Genomic DNA, 25,542 nt, shown 5'->3' with positions numbered 1-25,542 from the left:
AAAGATGAAAACATGATGAAGACATGATGAAGACTCAGGCCCATGATGAAGACTCAGGTTCATGATGAAGACATGATGAAGACATGATGAAGACTCAGGCCCATGATGAAGACTCAGGCTCATGATGAAGACTCAGGCTCATGATGAAGAGACGATGAATACTCAGGCTCATGATGAAGACTCAGGCTCATGGTGAAGACATGATGAAGACTCAGGCACATGATGAAGATATGATGAAGACTCAGGCTCATGATGAAGACATGATGAAGACTCAGGCTCATGATGAAGACATGATGAAGTCTCAGGCTCATGGTGAAGACATGATGAAGACATGATGAAGACTCAGGCTCATGATGAAGACTCAGGCTCATGATGAAGAAATTATGAAGACATGATGAAGACTCAGGCTCATGGTGAAGACTCAGACTCATGATGTAGAAATGATGAAGACTCAGGCTCATGATGAAGAAATGATGAAGACATGATGAAGACTCAGACTCATGGTGAAGACATGATCAAGACTCAGACTCATGGTGAAGACATGATGAAGACACTATTAAGACTCAGGCTCATGATGAAGACATGATGAAGACTCAGGCTCATGGTGAAGACATGATGAAGACATGATGAAGACTCAGGCTCATGGGAAAAGACTCAGACTCATGGTGAAGAGATGATGAAGAAATGATGAAGACTCAGGCCCATGATGAAGACATGATGAAGACTCAGGCCAAAGATGAAAACATGATGAAGACATGATGAAGACTCAGGCCCATGATGAAGACTCAGGTTCATGATGAAGACATGATGAAGACATGATGAAGACTCAGGCCCATGATGAAGACTCAGGCTCATGATGAAGACTCAGGCTCATGATGAAGAGACGATGAATACTCAGGCTCATGATGAAGACTCAGGCTCATGGTGAAGACATGATGAAGACTCAGGCACATGATGAAGATATGATGAAGACTCAGGCTCATGATGAAGACATGATGAAGACTCAGGCTCATGATGAAGACATGATGAAGTCTCAGGCTCATGGTGAAGACATGATGAAGACATGATGAAGACTCAGGCTCATGATGAAGACTCAGGCTCATGATGAAGAAATTATGAAGACATGATGAAGACTCAGGCTCATGGTGAAGACTCAGACTCATGATGTAGAAATGATGAAGACTCAGGCTCATGATGAAGAAATGATGAAGACATGATGAAGACTCAGGCTCATGATGAAGACATGATGAAGACTCAGGCTCATGATGAAGACATGATGAAGACTCAGGCTCATGATGAAGACATGATGAAGACTCAGGCCCATGATGAAGACATGATGAAGACTCATGCTCATGATGAAGACTCAGGTTCATGATGAAGACATGATGAAGACATGATGAAGACTCAGGCCCATGATGAAGACTCAGGTTCATGATGAAAACTCAGGCTCATGATGAAGACATGGTGAAGACTCATGCTCATGATGAAGACTCAGGTTCATGATGAAGACATGATGAAGACATGATGAAGACTCAGGCCCATGATGAAGACTCAGGTTCATGATGAAAACTCAGGCTCATGATGAAGACATGGTGAAGACTCAGGCTCAGGATGAAGACTCACGGCCCGTCCACACACAGGCATGAAAAAAATCTTTCAAAGCTTCGCCCATTCACTTGAATGGGGTGACGTAGAAGATTTTTAATCTTCACCGAACTGCATTGTGGGGAGCGGAGCATGGCTTTGCAAGCATCGTGAGCATCAAAAGTTGAGCAATGTTCAACTTTTGATGCTCCCAATGCCTGCGAAGCTGGCATCAGCCAATCAAGTCCTGTTTATGCAAATCCCGCCAGTGCAAGCGCTAGCCAATCAAACCGTGTGTACTGTATGCAGATACCGCCGCTGCAGTCTTTTCCATATGTCATAAAATTGAGGATAAATTAATCATCGCTGTAGGAAATGTCCCGGTCCTTAACAACTGCTCTCTGTTCACCTACCGGGACCTAAACCGGAGGAACCAGGCATGGAGGGAGGTGGCAGAGACAGTTGGTGAAACTGGTAGGTTTTCACCTGTTTGGGGAGTTTATATCCAGTTTACTTCGTTTTAACATTGAATGGACAGGCTTTGTATGCCGGGGGTTGGCGGGAGATTCCTGGGAGATTCCTGATTGGTTGTTGGTCGCTTTGGGCGCGTGAAATCGCCAAGCTTCAGACACGCCCAGCATCAAGATATTTCAAGATTTTTTTCATGTCTGTGTGTGGACGGGCCGTCAGGCTCATGGTGAAGACTCAAGCACATGATGAAGAATCAGGCTCATGATGAAGACATGATGAAGACTCAGGCTCATGATGAAGACATGATGAAGACTCAGGCTCATGATGAAGACTCAGGCTCTTGGTGAAGACATGATGAAGACATGATGAAGACTCAGGCTCATGATGAAGACATGATGAAGACTCAGGCTCATAATTAAGACATGATGAAGACTCAGGCTCATGATGAAGACATGATGAAGACTCAGGTTCTTGGTGAAGACATGATGAAGACTCAGGCTCAGGATGAAGACATGATGAAGACTCAGGCTCATGACGAAGACTCAGGCTCATGGTGAAGACATGATGAAGACATGATGAAGACTTAGGCTCATGGTGAAGACTCAGGCTCATGATGTAGAAATGATGAAGACTCAGGCTCATGATGAAGAAATGATGAAGACTCAGGCTCATGATGAAGATATGATGATGACTCAGGCTCATGATGAAGACATGATGAAGACATGATGAAGACTCAGGCTCATGATGAAGACATGATGAAGACATGATGAAGACTCAGGCTCATGATGAAGACATGAAGAAAACTCAGGCTCATGATGAAGACATGAAGAAGATTCAGGCTCATGATGAAGACTCAGGCTCATGTTGAAGACATGATGAAGACATGATGAAGACTCAGGCTCATGATGAAGACATGATGAAGACTCAGGCACATGATGAAGACATGATGAAGACATGATGAAGACTCAGGCCCATGATGAAAACATGATGAAGACATGATGAAGACTCAGGCCCATGATGAAAACATGATGAAGACATGATGAAGACTCAGGCCCATGATAAAGACTCAGGTTCATGATGAAAACAAGATGAAGACATGATGAAGACTCAGGCTCATGATGAAGACTCAGGCTCATGGTGAAGACATGATGAAGACTCAGGCTCATGATGAAGACATGATGAAGACTCAGGCTCTTGGTGAAGACATGATGAAGACATGATGAAGACTCAGGCTCATGATGAAGACATGATGAAGACTCAGGCTCATGATGAAGACATGATGAAGACTCAGGCTCTTGGTGAAGACATGATGAAGACTCAGGCTCAGGATGAAGACATGATGAAGACTCAGGCTCATGATGAAGACTCAGGCTCATGGTGAAGACATGATGAAGACATGATGAAGACTTAGGCTCATGGTGAAGACTCAGGCTCATGATGTAGAAATGATGAAGACTCAGGCTCATGATGAAGAAATGATGAAGACATGAGGAAGACTCAGGCTCATGATGAAGAAATGATGAAGACTCAGGCTCATGATGAAGACATGATGAAGACTCAGGCTCATGATGAAGACATAATGAAGACATGATGAAGACTCAGGCTCATGATGAAGACATGAAGAAGACTCAGGCTCATGATGAAGACATGAAGAAGATTCAGGCTCATGATGAAGACTCAGGCTCATGTTGAAGACATGATGAAGACATGATGAAGAATCAGGCTCATGATGAAGACATGCTGAAGACTCAGGCCCATGATGAAGACATGATGAAGACATGATGAAGACTCAGGCCCATGATGAAAACATGATGAAGACATGATGAAGACTCAGGCTCATGATGAAGACATGATGAAGACTCAGGCCCATGATGAAAACATGATGAAGACATGATGAAGACTCAGGCCCATGATAAAGACTCAGGTTCATGATGAAGACAAGATGAAGACATGATGAAGACTCAGGCCCATGATGAAGACTCAGGCTCATGATGAAGACTCAGGCTCATGGTGAAGACTCAGGCTCATGATGAAGACATGATGAAGACTCAGGCTCATGATGAAGACACGATGAAGACTCAGGCCCATGATGAAGACTCAGGCTCATGATGAAGACTCAGGATCATGATGAAAACATGATGAAGACTCAGGCTCATAATGAAGACATGATGAAGACTCAGGCTCATGGTAAATACATGATGAAGACTCAGACTCATGATGAAGACTCAGGCTCATGATGAAGACATGATGAAGACTCAGGCTCATGATGAAGACATGATGAAGACTCAGGCTCATAATGAAGACATGATGAAGACTCAGGCTCATGGTGAAGACATGATGAAGACTCAGACTCATGATGAAGACTCAGGCTCATGATGAAGACATGATGAAGACTCAAGCACATGATGAAGACATGATGAAGTCTCAGGCTCATGATGAAGACATGATGAAGACTCAGGCTCATGGTAAATACATGATGAAGACTCAGACTCATGATGAAGACTCAGGCTCATGATGAAGACATGATGAAGACTCAGGCTCATGATGAAGACATGATGAAGACTCAGGCTCATAATGAAGACATGATGAAGACTCAGGCTCATGATGAAGATATGATGAAGACTCAGGCTCATGATGAAGACTCAGGCTCATGGTGAAGACATGATGAAGACATGATGAAGACTCATGCTCATGGTGAAGACTCAGGCTCATGATGTAGAAATGATGAAGACTCAGGCTCATGATGAAGAAATGATGAAGACATGATGAAGACTCAGGCTCATGATGAAGAAATGATGAAGACTCTGGCTCATGATGAAGACATGAGGAAGACTCAGGCTCATGATGAAGACATGATGAAATCTCAGGCTCATGATGAAGACATGATGAAAATCCAGGCTCATGATGAAGACACGATTAAGACTCAGGCTCATGATGAAGACATGATGAAGACTCAGGCCCATGATGAAGACTCAGGCTCATGGTGAAGACATGATGAAGACTCAGGCTCATGATGAAGACTCAGGCTCACGATGAAGACTCAGGCTCATGATGAAGACACAGGCTCATGATGAAGACTCAGGCTCATGATGAAGACATGATGAAGACTCAGGCTCATGGTGAAGACATGATGAAGACTCAGGCTCATGATGAAGACTCAGGCTCACGATGAAGACTCAGGCTCATGATGAAGACACAGGCTCATGATGAAGACTCAGGCTCATGATGAAGACACGATGAAGACTCAGGCTCATGATGAAGACTCAGGCTCATGATGAAGACATGATGAAGTCTCAGGCCCTTGATGAAGAAATGATGAAGACTCAGGCTCATGATGAAGACTCAGGCTCATGGTGAAGACATGATGAAGACATGATGAAGACTCAGGCTCATGGTGAAAACTCAGGCTCATGATGTAGAAATGATGAAGACTCAGGCTCATGATGAAGAAATTATGAAGACATGATGAAGACTCAGGCTCATGATGAAGAAATTATGAAGACTCTGGCTCATGATGAAGACATGAGGAAGACTCAGGCTCATGATGAAGAGATGATGAAGACTCAGGCTCATGATGAAGACATGATGAAGACTCAGGCTCATGATGAAGACATGATGAAAATCCAGGCTCATGGTGAAGACATGATGAAGACTCAGACTCATGGTGAAGACATGATCAAGACTCAGGCCCATGATGAAGACTCAGGCTCATGGTGAAGACATGATGAAGACTCAGGCTCATGATGAAGACTCAGGCTCACGATGAAGACTCAGGCTCACGATGAAGACTCAGGCTCATGATGAAGACACAGGCTCATGATGAAGACTCAGTCTCATGATGAAGACATGATGAAGACTCAGGCTCATGGTGAAGACATGATGAAGACTCAGGCTCATGATGAAGACTCAGGCTCACGATGAAGACTCAGGCTCATGATGAAGACACAGGCTCATGATGAAGACTCAGGCTCATGATGAAGACACGATGAAGACTCAGGCTCATGATGAAGACTCAGGCTCATGATGAAGACATGATGAAGTCTCAGGTCCTTGATGAAGACATGATGAAGACTCAGTTTCATGGTGAAGACTCAGGCTCATGATGAAGACTCAGACTCATGGTGAAGACATGATGAAGACATGATGAAGACTCAGTCTCATCGTGAAGACATGAAGACTTTTGCTGAAAGTGCATGACAACAATTTGGTTCACTGACTTTGAATCAACTGCATTTGATAAATAAAAGAAACTACAGGTATAAAACAAATGTACATTCAATTATATTTTCAAAAGACTGTTAAATGTGAGATTGCTAGTGTCAATTGACATGCAGTTTCAAACCCATATTCAATGATATGATCCAGCAGTCACCTTGCCATTTAGCTCAGGATGCCCTGAAATAATTTCCCCTTCTCAAACAATCCCACAATCATGCAGGAACATGTGATAGCACAGCATATTTCACTTTAGATAAACTCGCCTCCAGTCCCACATTGGGCTAGTTCCAACTTCGGCTATAATAACAGGTGTCAGCATAACATCTGCTCTTTATTGACTTTAATAAATGCCACCTAAATATAAACTCTGTGTGAGGATAAAGTTAGGCCCTTGCAGTGGCGGTTCTACAGGGTGGCATGGGGTGGCAGCTGCCACCTCAGAAAAATGCCTTGCCACCCTCGTTGCCACCCCAGTTGGCAGCTTTGTTTTGAAAGAAAAGTTATGGCTCATCGGACATTTATGAGAGAACATCTCTAATTTCCGAGTGCAAGTGAATGCAGCACAAGACGCGAGTCTTGTAACCCCTCCCCCGGCCCTGGCGGCTGGCGCAAGTGTGGAAATATGAATGGTGGCTATTTCATTTGAACGGGGGACGGAGCAAAACGAAAAGCATTTTGGATCCAAGCAGACGGAAGGAATGAGATATTTGCGGTCTACAATGACAGAGAAGAGACTGTCAGTTTGGCTGTACTCAGCATTGAATCAAAACGCACTAAAGCTTTGGATCTTAATCAGTTTGTGAGGCGTTTTGCTGAACAAGATGGTAATCGCCGCATGGCAACTTGATGCTCTGCTCACGGATGACCCGATGAGCATACAAAACTGTTAAGATGATGACCTTATGTGTGTATATATATTTTTTCTTTGAGGGGGTCTGCCCCCAAAAAACAGTTTCAAGTCCTGATAAAGTAAAATAAGACGGTGTGTAAAACTACACTGCCCAGCCAAAAAAAAGTAACAACTTTGATTTAACTAGGGCAGTAGGTAAGGACTTTCCACTGGATAATAACTGCAGCGATTTAATGTATATGTTTTAGCTGAATACACGTTTTTTTTAACCCTAACTGATGCAGTTAGTCACTTCTTTAATGTTTGTTCTTTCTGATGTAAAGTCAAGGTTGTAAGTGCTTGCAATGAAGTCGTGGGGCGCTGAACTGTTCCTTTGATTCTTTTGATATATGATAGTAATTACTTGTCTTTCAAATTTGAAGGAGGGTGAGCAAGCATCTTGAGGAACATTCATCATTAACTCCTCCAAAAAATATAGTTTATTTAATAATAACACTGAATATGTGAATCATAACAGTGATTGACAGCTGATAGGAATAATATGATTGTTAATAGTATCATATTAATTTAGACAAACATCGACGAGACAGTTAATTAATGTACTTATTGCAGCAGTCTGCATAGATTTGGTACCCTCAGTGGCGTTTTTATATGTACAAAGGTGGTGGGGCACAAAAAACGTAGATGTCTATATATAAGCTTCTGCAGTGACGTGCAGTGAGGTTCATGGCTGGTGAGGCACTGGCTCTGACTCTTCAGGTTTACAAATATTATATTTTGAGCTGAATCAAAATATAATATTATTTTCAAAAGATGCTTCGATTACTTTTAAACAACAAAAGGATACCCAAAAAATGTAATTTTATCATTTAAGAATTTAATTGCTCTCTAGTAAGATCCCATTTTCAATAAAATGGTGGTCTTACCTTGACTTGAAGATGAAGTCCATTTGCTTATCCTTCTGGACAAAAATCTCTATTACTTTTTTGTAAAAGTCCTCCTTACCTTCTTGTAGTTTCAAAAGTCTATCATTAATCTAATCGATAGATTTATGATTAGAATATTATAAAAGTAGGGTAGACATGTGGATATTATCCGGCTGAACAACACGTGCATTTATCTAACAGGTACGTTTCCCACAGATCTTATTTCGAGCTATTTTCTAAAATCCTATGGAGAAATCTCATCGCTTTTTTGTCGAGGGAACCCATGCGCAGCTTACTTCCTGGTTTTAGGACGCGTCTCTCGTCTCCTCTTCACACACCACACATTTGCGGCACACATACTTACAGCCAATCAGCTCTGAATTATGTGAGATGATGTATGGTGGTGATGGCAGCACTCTGCCCCTATGGTCATTATTTTTTTGCCACACACATTAGGACAATACTCTGAGCATGCGCAGTGTAGTTTTTACAGTCACTGTTCACTTAGACAGTGAGAGGGAGGGGCATGATCGGGTTTTGTCCCACATGGTTCTAAACAGCTCAATAGGCACACACTGTAGACACTAATTAGAAGAACACAGACTAAAACAGCAATGTACAGACGAATCAGTTTTTTTTGCATTTATTTGCATTTTTTTGTAATCATTATTTGTAATACTTTCTGCTGACACTAGGTGGGGCACCCCCAATGACCAGTCGCCACTTGGTACCCCTGTTGTTCTAAGAGTCAAACTCATTCAGTTATTGTTCAGTTAAAATTCATTCAATTATGTCTGCCACCTTATATATTTATATGTAAGGCTTTACTGATGGGCCACAATAATGTCACCTAATGTTATTCAGTTAAAATATCAATATTGTGGCTTTCCAAGTTAACACTAATCAATATCACTGCGATTAAATCAGCATATACTTCTGCCAGGGGTTGCCACCCCTGAAATTCTCCTGCCACCCTCTTGCCACCCAATTAATATTTGTCTAGATCCGCCCCTGGGCCCTTGTGTATTTTAACATTGCCACAAGCTCTGTTTATGCATTCCTTTTAAGACATATAATATAGCAATAAAGCGAATAAGTGTTAATAATGCTAGTGGAGAGGTGACCCTGCAGCAGATATCGTTTTTCAAACCCAGTTTAGATTTGACCACGCCCACTTATGCATGATGATAAGCATCAAGGCAGCGTAAGAGCTGACAATCACAGTTATGCAGTTCTGAGGTAAAGTCTGGAGGGGAGTAAGTATAAACTTTTTTTCTGCATTATTGCCCTTATCACAATAACTTTAATTAAAAAAAAACATGAATGTATTCATGAAGATTATATGAGGAAGGCTTCTTTCAGGTTTGATGCTGTTTGCGTCAGTTTTTCTTCCACAAGAAAAAGTCTTTCAAGGTTCTATCACCGTGTTGGAACAACAAGCAGCAACTTGAAATTGCCTCTGCTTGTTTGACTTGAACTTTAGTGTCCAGCACAGCAGGAGGTATTTTGGTGGAAATTGGGATTTAAGGGTCACACAGAGAAAACATTTCTTATAACCATATCTGTTTCTAGACCAAAGTCAATGCACTACCACTTTGGTGATGATGCTATTCCTGAACAACATAAATGTAAACAAACAACTTGACATTCAACCAGTGGATTTGTTCATATGTTTAATAGGCATCACAATCTACTGATTGCTGACATGTAACTGATTTGGCTTAATTGAATTCACGATTCTGATTGGTCAATTTGGACCTTACAGAGGTCTGCTCATTTTCGCTAAAAACACGCTGCTATGGAGAAGGAGGCTCTAGGGACAATGTGCAGTGAAGGATTATTTGATTTATTTGAAGTATTAAAGTAACGTGTTATGGCAGGAAAGTTAAATCTGGTATATTCATTTTAATGTCACCTTATATATATTCATGTGTGTTAAATTGGAAGGGACAAAGTATATTTTCCCTCCCCAATATATTGAGGTGAAGTCTTTGTGTTTAGAGAAGGATGGGAGCAGGGGACATCCTAATTTGGGGATAGCTCCAAAACTCTGGAATGTTTCCCTCATAAAAGAAGAGGGTGCGTTACACATGCTTAGGGCAAATGTGTGTGTTTTCATTGCAGTAAATATATGTGCTACATGATTACTGTTCAACTATACCTCTGTTCTTATTCTTTCATGTGTGGGTACTACATGGCTACAAACATTGTGGAGAAATTAGCTTAAACATGTTTTATTACTCTATATGAAATGGAAGCAGCTTTTATGATAGGGACGAGAGAGCATTTTCAGCATGTCAATTATCAGGGAAATCTACTTGTTTTCAATAGATGTGTGTGGTTAGTTACTTTGTATTAATAATAACAGTATGTGTAAAGGAAGCTGGAAATATACAATGTGAAACCTTTTATTTGAAGTAAAGATGTGAACAATAGCTCAAACAAATGGAAGGGCGGTAGGACAAATGAGTGTGTTCTCTATATTAGGCCTGTGTGAAGTTTGACTATTTGAAAAGCATCTCTAATACTGCTTAAGAGCATAGGTAATGTGTTTTTCGTTATTATTGATATGAAAGTGATTTACATGTATTACGTATATTTAGCCAACTATAACAACTATATCTTAAAACATACTTTTAACTTGTGTGTGGTAACCTGAGGCGGGAAGATGGACACAGGGACAAAGGGCCATAAAGGGGATGTGTGTGTGCTGGCTGCAAGATGTGAAATAAGATAAGAAAACTTGTTGTTTAGAGCAGGTTCGTACCAGACACCAAAAGGTGTCTGGTCTTCGTCAAACTGAAAGAGACTTTTTGTTTCCGGGTTTCTTCTGCTGTGTCGCACTGATTGGGTACGACAGGCCATGTGTTCGTCTCTCCCAATAAGGTGACCTCTGGGGGAAAGCACGCACACACCTCCTCCTGTGTTTTAGTATGAAAGCCTGTGTTTTCCTTTGGTTCGCGCTCTTGTTTTTGACCGGCCGTTCCTGAGACCTGTCTCACACGTGGTAGAACCTGAGCCCGGAGTACTCTGCAGAGTGCTTCGTGATTCCTTTGTATTTGTATTGTTACCTTGTATCATTAAAACAAGATTATTGTTTCACTTGCATTCTGGTGTTATCTTAATCCCTTCCTTTTTACGAATTTACCCAGCTTATCAAACGACACGCGGAGACGAGGTTGACGATCATTAGTTTTCTCCATCAGACAACACCATGGAATATTTTAAGAATATTCATTTTTATATCTGTGGAGAGCACAACACTTTGGATTCAGGATTTCTAAACTGTCCCTATACTACATCCTTTGTTTTTGCAAATTTTTGAAATCATTACAGTGCCAACGTTGTCGCATCAAAGTTTTACAAAAATAAGTAACAATTTACAATGTGAGATTGGGGATTAAGGCCAAAAAACAAATTAAAAGTTATGAATTGAAGCCTAAAAAACTGTTCAAGCAAGCCTCTTTCTATATGATGAGCTGTTCTCATCAGCAACTCATCCATTCATTGTCTCAGCCGTGCTCAGATCAGCTGTTTAGAGCAACGAGTAGAGTACATTATTTATCTCTACACCCTTCCATCCATATCCCACTAACCTAGCATTTTTGCTGTTTGTGCTGCACTTTTTGCGATTATAATTGGGCCCATAGAGTAAGTAAGACATAAAAGAATCAAGGCAAAACCACATGTGACGGTGAAAGTAAAATAATGTTGTCTAAAGGTCAAATGAATTGTGTAAAGTCATTGGACCTCCATTGTCACTGCTCACTGGAAGCTATGTCTGTTTATCCTGTAACTATTCATTTCATAACGTTGAAACAACTGCTTACTTAAAGAACTGCATTCCAGATGATGTTGAAGTCATTCCTTTCTTACTTTCTTTCTTGCCTTGCCATATTTTAATTTCATAATTAGGGCCCGAGCACGATGTGCTAGGACCCGATGGCGTCCTAGCACGAAGTGCGAGGAAACCTATTGTTATTGATGGAATTATTATTAGGGCCCGAGCACGGAGCGCTAGGACCCAACGGCGTCCTAGCACGAAGTGCGAGGAAACCTATTGTTATTGGTGGAATTATTATTATTATTATTAGGGCCCGAGCACGGAGCGCTAGGACCCAACGGCGTCCTAGCACGAAGTGCGAGGAACCTATTGTTATTGGTGGTATTATTATTATTATTTTTAGTCGCCATCTTTCCTGTTTTTGAGAACTTTAGGATGCTGACAACGTTGTATAAGTTTGCACGGACGCCAGGACCGGTAAAAATTGCAACATTCTGGAGTCAATGGGTTAAAATATTCCAATGTGCTCAATAGTGCCACCTATCAAAATCCCATTTCGGAATAAATTTACAAAGTCGCACTGTAACTCCGAATGACCTGACATTTTTCACACATATCCGGGTGGATCTGCTCTACAAATAATCCTCTTGGAACCCTAAGCTCCGCCTACACTTTTTTCCTTATAAATTAGCATAATGTTCAAAACAGTTAAATATTCACTTAAATAAAAATTTTCAGTTTTTCAACACCAAACTTCATATCCAGCATCGGTGGAGGGTCAGACACATTGCCGTAGAAAATGAGCATGTTAGATCGATAAATATTGCCGCCGTCAATCAAAACGTACTCGCAAAAAGGCGGGGCTTAGAAAGAAATGCTCATAACTCATCAACAATGTATCCAAACAACACAGATTTCGGTAAATAGGTTCAGACTGTCTTGGGGAATAGGCACACCAAAGCATTTTCATGTTGGACTATAGGGGGCGCCAAAAACACCACCAATTTATAACTCAAGAGCGGATGGACTAATTATTTTTATTTTATTCTACACATACTCTCAGGGTGGCTACGAACTCAGATTGAAGGTGTCGCAAAAAATTCAAAATGTGGGACTGGCCTATACATTTTTTTTAAATTGCGATAGCATAAAATGAGCTTCGGACGCAAAACTTGGGACACACGTCAGAGCCCACGACCTTGTGGAGGTCGTTAGCTAACAGCGAATACACAATTTTTGACGATTTACATGTCGCAAATTACTCCAAACTACTCGGATATAGTTATTCCGATATTCACGAAACACTGTATACATTTTTCTATTATGATTGCGCACATATTTCAAATTGCTTTCCATTAGCCCTGCCCCCCAGAAAGTCGGCCATTTTCAAAAATGTGCGTTTTTCAGCCATGTTAAGCACATTCTTGCGAACTCCTCCTAGGGGAATGATCGGAAAAATTCAAATGCAGGACAAGTTCAGCCCACATCCAATGTGATAATAAATTGCGAAGGAATAGTCGATCGCTCAAACGAGGACTTCGTAAGCGAACGGAGAACTTTCCATTTTTGACGATTTACATGTCACAAATTACTCCAAATTACTCCAAACTACTCGCGTATAGTTTTTCCAATATTCACGAAACACTGTATACAAATGTATCTTATGATTGCGGACATATTTCAAATTGGCTTTTATTAGCCCCGCCCCCGACAAAGTCTACCATTTTTTTTAAAATTCGTTTTTCATGCATTTTAAGCACATTCTTGCCAACTCCTCCTATGGGAATGATCGAAAAAATTCCAGTCGAGGAAAAGTTCAGCCCCTATCCAATATGATGCCAAATTGAGAAGAACATTTTTGATAGCTCAATCGTGGAGGTCGTGAGCTGACAGCGAATAAACCATTTTTGACGATTTACATGTCGCAAATGACTCCAAACTACTCCAAATTAATCAAATATAGGTGTTACAATATTCACGAAACGCTATATCTACATTACTATTATGATTGCACACATATTTCAAATTGCTTTCCATTAGCCCCGCCTCCCAGAAAGTTGGCCATTTTGAAAAATGTGCGTTTTTCATGCATTTTAAGCACATTCTTGCGAACTCCTCCTAGGGGAATGATCGTAAAAATTCCAATCCAGGACACGTTCAGCCCCTATCCAATATGATACTTAATTGCAGAGCACATTTTGGAAAATCACTCGTGGAGGTCGTAAGCTAACAGCGAATACACCATCTTTGATGATTTACATGTCGCAGATTGCTCCAAACTGCTCGCATATAGTTTTTCCGATATTCACGAAACGCTGTATACACATTGCTATTATGATTGCACACATATTTCAAATTGCTTTTCATTAGCCCCGCCCCCCAGAAAGCTGGCCATTTTGAAAAATGGGTGTTTTTCATGCATTTTAAGCACATTTGTGCTAATTCGTCATAGGGAAATGATCTGAATAATTCCAATCTAGGGCAACTTAAGCGCATTTCCAATGTGATGCTACATTGCGAAGGAATAGTCGATCGCTTGAACATGGAGCTCGTAAGCTAATGGAGAATGTACATTTTTTTACCATTTATGTCACAGACTACCTTAAGCTACTGAGACCTGCCTGTCTGCCGGCACCATCAACACACACACACACACACACACACACACACACACACACACACACACACACACACACACACACACACACACACACACACACACACACACACACACACACACACACACACACACACACACACACACACACACACACACACACACAGCTCCTAAAGCATAACTAAATATCAGGCTACAGCCCTTGTATATTTTATTATGTGAAGCACTATATGGTTTCATGAAAAATATCTACTGTTTATTTGTAGATATCTCCTAAAGCCTACAAATAAAGTGTGAAATGTAGGCCTGTTACATATATTATTGAGCAATATATATTGTACACACTGTTCTGATTTCTGCACTGACCTCAGCAGCTGTTCTCATTGTAAACATCGCCTCACAATGAAAGCATAAGCTAACATCCAGGGGAGATGTGATTAGTGAGTAAACAAACAAACGGTAAAGGGCAGAAAGTCTGATGCACATTTGATCATCTTGAATAACTTATAATCACAACGGGAACAGTTTGCAGAGCTGTGCTTTGTTGACATCCAGCCATGCGTCACGCCTCTTTTAAACATCACTGTTGGCTGAAATCGTCTCCGGAGAATACTTCAGTGTACCCTCGGTTATAGCTCCTCCAGAGACACTCCTCTCTCCTCTAAATCAGTGTATCCTCGGTCACGGCTCCTCCAGACAGCCTCCTCGATAATCGATCCTCGACGAGCCTTCAGAGAAATTAGTTTTCCTTCCAGACGGCGCGCCGACATCCGTTTCCGGGTTGCTGCCGGAGGACCTGGGAGTCTGGGACGCGAAATTAGAGAAATTACAAACGGCTCATTTCCGAGGACTCGCACGCGTCTGCTTGACGCCGGGACGACCGGCCGCCCTCCCCGACAGGCGCACGGACGCGAGGGCCCGCTCATCACTGCGCGCACAAGTGCGACCGCAGTTTTAATTATTATTATTATTATTATTTTTAGTCACCATATTTCCTGTTTTTTAGGCCTTTAGGATGGTGACAAAGTTGTATAATTTTGCACGGACGCCAGGACCGGTAAAAATTGCAACATTCTGGAGTCAATGGGTTAAAATATTCCAACGTGCTCAATAGCGCCACCTATCAAAATCCCATTTCGGAATACATTTAGAAAGTCGCACCGTAACTCCGAATGACCTGACATTTTGAACACATATCCGGGTGGACCTGCTCTACAAATAATCCTCTTGGAACCCTAAACTCCGACTACATGTTTTTTCTTCTAAATTAGCATAATGTTCAAAACAGTTAAATATTCACTTAAATAAAAAATTTCAGTTTTTCAACACCAAACTTCATATCCAGCATCGGTGGAGGGTCAGACACATTACCGTAGAACATGAGCATGTTAGGACGATAAATATTGCCGCCGTCAATCAAAACGTACTCGCAAAAAGGCGGAGCTTAGAAAGAAATGCTCATAACTCATCAACACTGTATCCAAACAACACAGATTTCTGTAGATAGGTTTAAACTGTCTTGGGGAATAGGCACACCAAAGCATTTTCATTTTGGACTATAGGGGGTGCCAAAAACACCACCAATTTATAACTCAAGAGCGGATGGACTAATTATTATTTATTTTTTTAGACATACTCTCAGGGTGACTATGGACTCAGATTTAAAGTGTCGCAAAAAAATCTGAATGTGGGCGTGGCCTATACATTTTTTCTAAATTGGGATAGTATAAAATGAGCTTCGGACGCAAAACTTGGGACATACGTCAGAGCCCACGACCTTTTAGAGAATGTAAAAAAAAAAAAAAGTAATCTTTAAAAAAAGCTGCTCACTAGCGCCCCCTATTGTGTGGTAGTCACATATAGTTTCTTAGAACTTCACGATATTTGGTACAGACATTCCTCAGGGAATTGCGGACATATTTGTAAATACAATCCATTAGCCCCGCCCCCCCAAAAGTCGGCTATTTTGAAATATGTGCGTTTTTCAGCCATTTTAAGCACATTCTTGCAAACTGCTCCTAGGGGAATGATCGGAAAGATTCCAGTCCAGGACAAGTTCAGACCCTATCCAATATGATTCCAAATTGAGAAGAACATTTTTGATAGCTTAATCGTGGAGGTCGTAAGCTAACAGCGAATAAACAATTTTTGAAGATTTACATGTCGCAAATGACTCCAAACTACTCCAAATTACTCAAATACCGTTGTTCCAATATTCACGAAACGCTAAATCTACATTACTATTATAATTGCACACATATTTCAAATTGCCTTCTATTAGCCCCGCCCCCCAGAAAGTTGGCCATTTTGAAATATGTGCGTTTTTCGTGCATTTTAAGCACATTCTTGCCAACTCCTCCTAGGGGAATGATTGAAAAAAATTCCAATCCAGGACAAGTTCAGCCCCTATCCAATATGATACTTAATTTTGGAGCACATTTTGGAAAAATCACTCGTGGAGGTCGTAAGCTAACAGCGAATACACCATCTTTGATGATTTACATGTCGCAGATTGCTCCAAACTGCTCGCATATAGTTTTTCCGATATTCACGAAACGCTGTATACACATTGCTATTATGATTGCACACATATTTCAAAATTGCTTTTCATTAGCCCCGCCCCCCAGAAAGCTGGCCATTTTGAAAAATATGCGTTTTTCATGCATTTTAAGAACATTTGTGCTAATTCGTCATAGGGAAATGATCTGAATAATTCCGATCTAGGGCAACTTAAGCGCATATCCAATGTGATGCTACATTGCGAAGGAATAGTCGATCGCTTGAACATGGAGCTCGTAAGCTAATGGAGAATGTACCATTTTTGACCATTTATGTCACAGACTACCTTAAGCTACTGAGACCTGCCTGTCTGCCTGCACCATCAACACACACACACACACACACACACACACACACACACACACACACACACACACACACACACACACACACACACACACACACACACACACACACACACACACACACACACACACACACACACACACACACACACACACACAGTTAGTCCAACAACGCCCTTTGCTGGGGGCATATTCATTACATAAACATCGGCTCACAATGAAAGCATAACCTAACATTGGCTGAAATCGTCTCCGGAGAATTCTTCAGTGTACCCTTGGTTATAGCTCCCCCAGAGACACCCCTCTCTCCTCTAAATCAGTGTATCCTCGGTCACGGCTCCTCCAGACAGCCTCCTCGATAATCGATCCTCGACGAGCCTTCAGAGAAATTAGTTTTCCTTCCAGACGGCGCGCCGACATCCGTTTCCGGGTTGCTGCCGGAGGACCTGGGAGCCTGGGACGCGAAATTAGAGAAATGACAAACAGCTCATTCCTGGGGACTCGCGCGCGTCTGCTTGACGCCGGGACGACCGGCTTCCCTCCCCGACAGGCGCACGGACGCGAGGGCCCGCTCATCACCGTGCGCACAAGTGCGACCGCAGTTTTAATTATTCTTATTTTCCTTGATCTGCGATTTCGACCTGTTTTTGAGGGGTTTGCGACACTATTCATGTAGCGACATTTGGCAACACTGCCAGGACGGGTGAAAATGTTAACATTCTGGATTCGATGTGTGAAACATTTCAAACTTGATCTCTAGCGCCACCTGTGAAAAATCAATTTTTCGAGAAATGTACATAGTCGCAGCGTAAGTCTGACGGACCTGACATTTTGCACACTTATCCGGGTGGAGCAGCTCTACATATTATTTTCTCATATCCCGAAGCTCCGCCTACTTGAATTTTTTTAATTAGCATAATGTGAAAACATTGAAATATTAACTTAAATTCCACATTTTTGATTTTCCACACCAAACTTAGTGCACAGCATCAGTTGAAGGTCAGACACATTACCGTAGAAAATGAGCACGAGGTGTGGAAAAATGTGGCCGACATCAATCAAAACGTATTAGCAAAATGGTGTGGCCTAGACATAAATGCTCACAATTCATCCGAAATGTATCCAAATATCACAGATTTAGGTGGATAGTTTCAATATGTCTTGGGGAATAGGCACACATGTGCATGTTCATTTAGGACAATAGGGGGCGCCAAAAACACAACTAATTTATATCTCAAGAACCAATGGACAAAATAAATATATTTTGTCATAGACATACTGGCAGGGTGAGTATAAACTGAGATTTAAAGGGTCGCAACCATTGAAAAATGTGGGCGTGTCCTATTCAGTTTTTTGTCGAAATCAAAGGGTTAAAAAATGTACCAAGCCATAAGTAGGGGAAAAAATGAGTTACGGCCCTTAAACTTGGAACACATGTCACAGCCCACAATCTTTTCCAGACTGTAGAAAAAAAATCTTACATTTTAGCAAATACGGCTCAGTAGCGCCCCCTATTGTGCGATAGTCGCATATAGTTTCACCAAACTACCCGAATCTTGCCAAAGAGATTACTGATGGAATTGCGGACATATTTCAAAATGGCTTCCATTATCCCCGCCCGCCATAAAGTTGGCCATTTTGAAATATGTGCATTTTATGGGCGTTTTTGCGAACTCCTCCTAGGGAAATGATAGGACAAATTCCACACCAGGACAACATCAGCCCATATCCAATGGGATGCTAAATTGCGAATGAATAGTTCACTGCTCAAACGGGGAGCTCGTAAGCTAACGGAGAATGTACCATTTTTGACTATTTTCATGTCACAAATTTGCTTCAATGACTTTCGGACACGAAACTTGGGACACAAGTCACAGCCCACGACTTCTTCCAGACTGTACTAAAAAATCGTACATTTTTGTACACTATGTTAACTATTGTGCGATAGTCGCATATAGTTTCTCCAAACTAACCGAATCTTGCCACAGGCATTACTGATGGAATTGCGGACATTTTTCAAAATGGCTTCCATTAGCCCCACCCCCGAGAAAGTCAGCCATTTAGAAAAATCTGCATTATTCATGATTTTAAGCGCATTTCCCCAAACACCTCCTCGGGAAAAGATCGGACAAATTCCAGTCCAGGACAAGTTCAGCCCATATCCAATATCATGTTAAATTGTGAATAAAATAGTTGCTAATTCAATAGGGGCGAACGTAAGCTAAGAGAGAATGTACCATTTCTAACTATTTACATGTCTCAAATGACTCCAAACTACTCGCATATAGTTTTCCAGATATTCACGAAACGCTGTATACACATTGCTATATAATGGCACACATATTTCAAATGGCTTTTGATTAGGCAATTTCTAAAGATGGCCATTTTTCATGCATTTTGAGTACATCTTCGCACACTGCTGTTACGGAAATTATCGGAACAATTCCATTCCTGGACCAGTTCAGACCATATCCACAGCCAGGCTAAATTGGGAGTAAAAAAGTTGCTCGCTCAATCGGGGCGGTCGTAAGCTAACAGAGAATATTCAACTTTTGACAATTTATACGTCGCAAATTACTCCAAACTACTCGCATATGGTTGTTCCAATATGCAACAAACGTTGTATACACATTGCTCTTATCATTGCGGACATCTTTCAAATTGCCTTCCATTTGGCCGGGCCCTCAGAAAGTTGGCCGTTTTCATGCCTTTTCTGCACATTTCTGCTAAGGCCTCCTAGGGAAATGGCCGGGAAAATTCCATTCCAGGACAAATTCAGCCCATATCCAATGCGATGCTACATAGCGAAGGAGTAGTCAGTCGCTCAAACGTGGAGCGCACAGCCTAGAATGTACCATTTTCCAACATCTAGATGTCAGATAAGCTACTCTGCCTTCCACATCATCTGTCTCTCTCATTCACACACACACACACACACACACACACACACACACACACACACACACACACACACATCCTTGTGCAACTCAATTGTGGGGCCCGAACTGAGTTTACCCAATTGTGGGGTCCACCCTTTCCAACTATACTAGACCTCCGTAAAAAATCTGGCAATATAGAAAAAAAATTAGAATCACAAAAATCCCTTGAAATAAATATAATTCCAAGCTTTTGTCATCACGCTAGCTTTTTACCCACTTAGTGGGGCTCAGTTTCTAGCGGTCAGCACTTATTAGGTCCATTATACACACACACACACATATTTCTAGTTTTCATATCTTGGAAGGGATCAGACACACACATATTTCTAGTTTACATATCTTGGAAGGGATCAGAGTTACTAGACACATTATTGAGTTGGATGGACTTTCCTTGTTACCAGGTTAGGAATTTCACGGCGACCACAATGGCCATGGTCGTTGTTGCCCCTCAGTCTGGCCGTGATGCTTTGAAAATAATTGTACGTGCTCCAGCCACCATGGCCTTTGTGCCCCGCGCACTGTTAACATCTCAAAGTTGCTTTAAAGGCGTCAGAACAGTGGTCTGGTATCGGAACTGCATTATGCTACGTTCACACCGGACGCGATGCAAATATTTGCATCGCTCTAATTTCACCGTGGCTGTCAGCTGTGTTTACTTCTGTCATTCAAACAGGACGTGCTGGAGAGGGGGTGGGGCTTATACCCATGAACTTACCGTGATTTAATTGTAATACACGTTTCAAAATGATGCCGAAGAAACAACATACTGATACCGGTTAGTAAAAACCATGAAGTAATGCAAGTCTGCAGACAAGACGGCAGGCGAAAAACCTTTTAAAATGCGTCTTTTATGAATGGAGATCGGATCGACCAGGCTAAACAACCGTTGTATATGCTCCATCCGGACTCACAACAACATGATACAGGCACAGATACAACAGCGACTGTATTCGCCATGACACAGACAGTCTGTGTTTTGTTCATGTTTAACTTTTGTCCAGTTTCTGAACAGATATGAGGAGCTGTGAGCTCTGAGTGCTAACAGCTAACGGCTGAGGTTTTCTGATCCAACATCAGGCTGAGATCCTTACCGCTGATTAGCTACCGTGAGAACGCGTCACACGAATTTGACGCTAGAATTGAAAAAATTGATTAAAGAGACTCTCGTACACAACCACACACACTTTTGCATTTCAAAGTATTGCTTGTTCATACAGTTGAATGTTTGAGCTTCACTGTGCCCTGCTGAATGATGTATGTGCAGAGTTGGACCCTTGAAGGCTATTTCTTCTGCTCTGAAATGGAATATATTTGTTACATATTAATAGATTTTTTTATTTGGTTTCGGATTTGTGAATGGGAGAAGTAGTAGCTAGGAAACATACCCAACACTAATTATTAATAAAAATAATTAATATAAACTCTCTACAACATTATTTTAATCCAATAAACATTTATTTCAAAATTATTATGTTTTTCTGTGTTGTTTGCGCAAAATGTACAACTTCAGAACATATCCAAAGACAACAAAAGAAGGCCTAACATCAGCCTAACATTGAAAGTATTTTGCAATGGTTTTATACCAATTTCCTTATGTTTTTCTGTATTGTTTAAACAAAAAAATGTACAACTTCAGAACATATCCGAAGACAAAAAAAAAGGCCTAACATCAGCCTAACATTGAAAGTATTCTCCAATGGTTTTATACCAATTTCCTTATGTTTTTCTGTATTGTTTTAACAAAATGTACAAGTTCAGAAAATATCAGAAGACTCAACACAAAAAAAAGGCCTAACATCAGCCTAGCATTGAAAGTATTTTCAAATGGTTTTATACCAACTTCCTTCGGAGAGCAGATATTCTATTTTTGATGTAATACTTAACAGCTTTCCAGTCCCTATTTGATAGGGCTTGTGGTTCGGCAGAGATGCAATCCTCAAAGGCCTCTTTTCCTGGAACCTGATTCATAAATATCCATCTTCTCAAGTGTCGTTCCACAGCAGCAATTTCCTCAGATGTCCAGATGCGCTTCACAACCATTTATTTCCCCTAGGTGGACATTAAAGAACATGTTATAGGTTTAAGAAGCCTAAGAGTCAGTATCATACAGTTATGAATCTCTCTCAGGTTAACCACAAGGTGAGTTTCTTTTTATTTCCTGCTTCTTTACACATACTCTCTCCAGTACAGGTTAGCTCTGAGTGTTAGCGATGCTAATGTAAACACAGACTATATTACTTCCAGAACACGTCTCACATTCATTGATCCATAGCAAGAATTGATGAGGCATTTTCAGAGAATAAATTAAATGAATTGCTAGCATGAATATATGTCATATGGTTTAAACTTTACAGTATTGTTATCAGAATTAGAAAATAAAAGGTATTTCTCATGAAATGTTTGATTTGTCAAACTGTATAAAAAAGCGATTTATTTAAACGGTCATTGCTGATTCATCACTCTGCGCTATCCTCTTTTCAACCTATTAAACAGGGAAACAATCTAACCCTCATTGTAGTCACTTTTCATCTCACCTCTCTTTTTAGCCGACTTCTGGTGTTTTGTCAGGACCTTTCTTGTACTATCTTGAAGGGACGACATGCTGGCCTCACCTTCAGACTCTTCAGTGTCTTGTATTACGGCATCTGGACAAAGAGAACATTTGATTAGAAATATATTAAAGAGAGACACGGAGACTTTAAATATGAAGTAGTTGTTTGTAAAAGTCTTTGGATCAAGATCATTGTTGGTGCTAGTTATTTGTTAACCCCATGGCAGAATTATTGTTTTCTAATAATAAGTATAGCTTGATTGATAATGTCAGATGGTCCTTTACTTATAATCAAAATATAGTAGTATCTTTATTTGGTTTGAGTTTTGATTCATTTGGTTATGGTTTCAGGTAATTCTTTCTAGAAAGTGAACATCATGGGGATCAGTGTCATAGCTAAACTTGATGAGGCACTGTCAGAGAATAAATTAAATACATTTCTAGCATGAATATATACCTCTTTTTTTAGCCGACTTCTGGTGACCTCTTCAGCTTCCTGCATACTGGCATCTAGGTACAGAAAATCGTTTTTACAGACAAGAGATATGGACTCAAAATATGCAGTAGCTGTCAGTAAAAGAGGACAAATTAGGATAAATATCATGCATATTATCTTCTGTCATTGTGAAAGCAATCACATTGCCATGATCAAGACTATTTGGTTTATCAAACATGACTTTTTCATCTTGATTTAGCTTACATTGTTCCATGATATAGTGGTCAACTATGAAGGATATAATCCTCCCTCCTTTTTCAGATTCGGACTAGCCCTCAAAATAGTAGTGCAAAACCAAGCGTCAAACTCTGGGGCAGAGCCAGGAGGCCAATAAGGAAGTGCCACAAAATGCAGTTAATCTATTGGCCGATAGGGGATGACTGCAGAAAGGAGCAATTTCCATAGACCCCATGTTAAAATGCCCAACTTTACAGCAGAAATAAACATGTTTCTACCCCTGGATGCAATACAAATTACTCGGGATATAGTTAGATTCCACCTTAAAGATTATTAATTGTTGAGTGAATTGTTTTATAACGCGACCCTTTTATTTATATTAGGTCTTAAAGTTATTGCATAAATTAGGGCGTGGTCACGTTGATGGACAGGTACGTGCCTCACTGTCAGCTAACAGCAACTTGTCCACTCTGCTAGGCTATAACGTTAGCTAGTTGTAGTTACTGTACTTGACCCTTTAGCCGTGTTTGTGGTGATTGTGCCTTTTAGGGAATGTTGTTACAAATACCAGACAATTAGAATGTCGTGCTGTGCTGTGCGTCCCGGCGGACGGAGCTAGCCGCCTGCGGCGGAGTCCGGCGTTATAACTGGAGATCAAGGAATGCAGCGAAACACGGACTTGGTTCATATATATAATATGTCTATGTGCAAAACCCAGAGATGGCAGGTTTTTAATACAGCAACCCCATATTTGTTTATGTCAAATAAATTCTCAAGTTTCAAATGATAAATGCCGTATTAGACTAGCCGTCAGGTAATGCACTGCAGTGGACTGGTTCTGCATTAAATGGTGTGTGTTGTTGTGTTGTTATAATGGCTTGACATACCTTCCATGTCCTCTTGGGAACAGCCATCCATGTCAACAGTTTCTGAAATGATAGAAAATGAACTAATGAGTTGAAAAGCCGAACATTTGTGATATACCTATGAATATCAACTGATTGGAAAAGTAATACATAAACAGCTCACCTAAGGATACAAATAGTTGGAATAAAATATTGTAGTTACATTTTCAAAACAAACTCCAAAAACGAAAATGTATTTTTATTCTGAAAGAGTATGATTTAAAAAGGTTGATGTCCCGTTTTAAAAATTGTATTTAAAAAAACAAAATATATATTGGATATTATACCGTTCACATCAATGTGGGTCTCATCCAGATTCATCCCTTTGTATTCGCCTATTCGTCCCTGTTCCAATGCCAGCAGAACCTTGCTTATTTTAGCAAGCTGGAGGGTTCCTTCTGGAAGGCGGTAGTGCTTTCGGTGGACTTCGATGTTATGCCCAAGGAAATCTGCTAACTGGTCAAGTTCTGTTGTCTTGAGATTCAGAACGGTTGAAAGAGTAGCAATGTGTTTCCTGAGTTTCGTTGAGGTCAGCGCTTTTGGATTCTTGATATCTTTACATTCACTCACAAACTGCCTCAAGCAATCAGAACCCCTGAGGTGATGGACAGAATTTGGCAACGCAAACAAGAAGACGTTTTCTTTGACTACCCCACATTCTTCTTGCTTTTGAATCAGATTGTCAAGTGATTCCCTCATCAGCGGGGTGAGGAGTACTGGAACTTTTCTTCCTCTCTTTCCAACTATGTTTATACGGACAAAATGGTTGCAAATCTTCTGCTCTAGTGTTGTTAGTGCCAAGTTTACATCCTCATGCGTTTCCGATAAGTCTCTGGATAAATATGCTGAAACGGCCATTCTGGATACTTCTTCTTCTCTCCGGCGGTTGAAGAGGATCACTTGAGCCAGGGTGACTTTGGCCAAGTCTTTCCAGTTAGACGGCGATACCTCTTCTTTTAGGTCCTTGACGCATTCAAGCTGTTTCTCAGATAAATGAGAATGAAGATGTTGGACGTCTTTTGTGAATGGAAGGAGTTGAGGAGAGTTCCACTTGGACTGTTCAAGTTGAGTTAGCGCTTGGCTTGCAATGTCAAATTTCCAACTTTCTCTGTATAGCTGCGCAAATTCCTCAGCATCGTAGGCAGTTTCTTTATCGTTGG

The sequence above is a fragment of the Notothenia rossii genome (assembly GCF_949606895.1).
Source record: "Notothenia rossii genome assembly, chromosome: 2".
Taxonomy (NCBI): domain Eukaryota; kingdom Metazoa; phylum Chordata; class Actinopteri; order Perciformes; family Nototheniidae; genus Notothenia; species Notothenia rossii.
Note: the sequence above shows the minus strand (reverse complement) of the source record.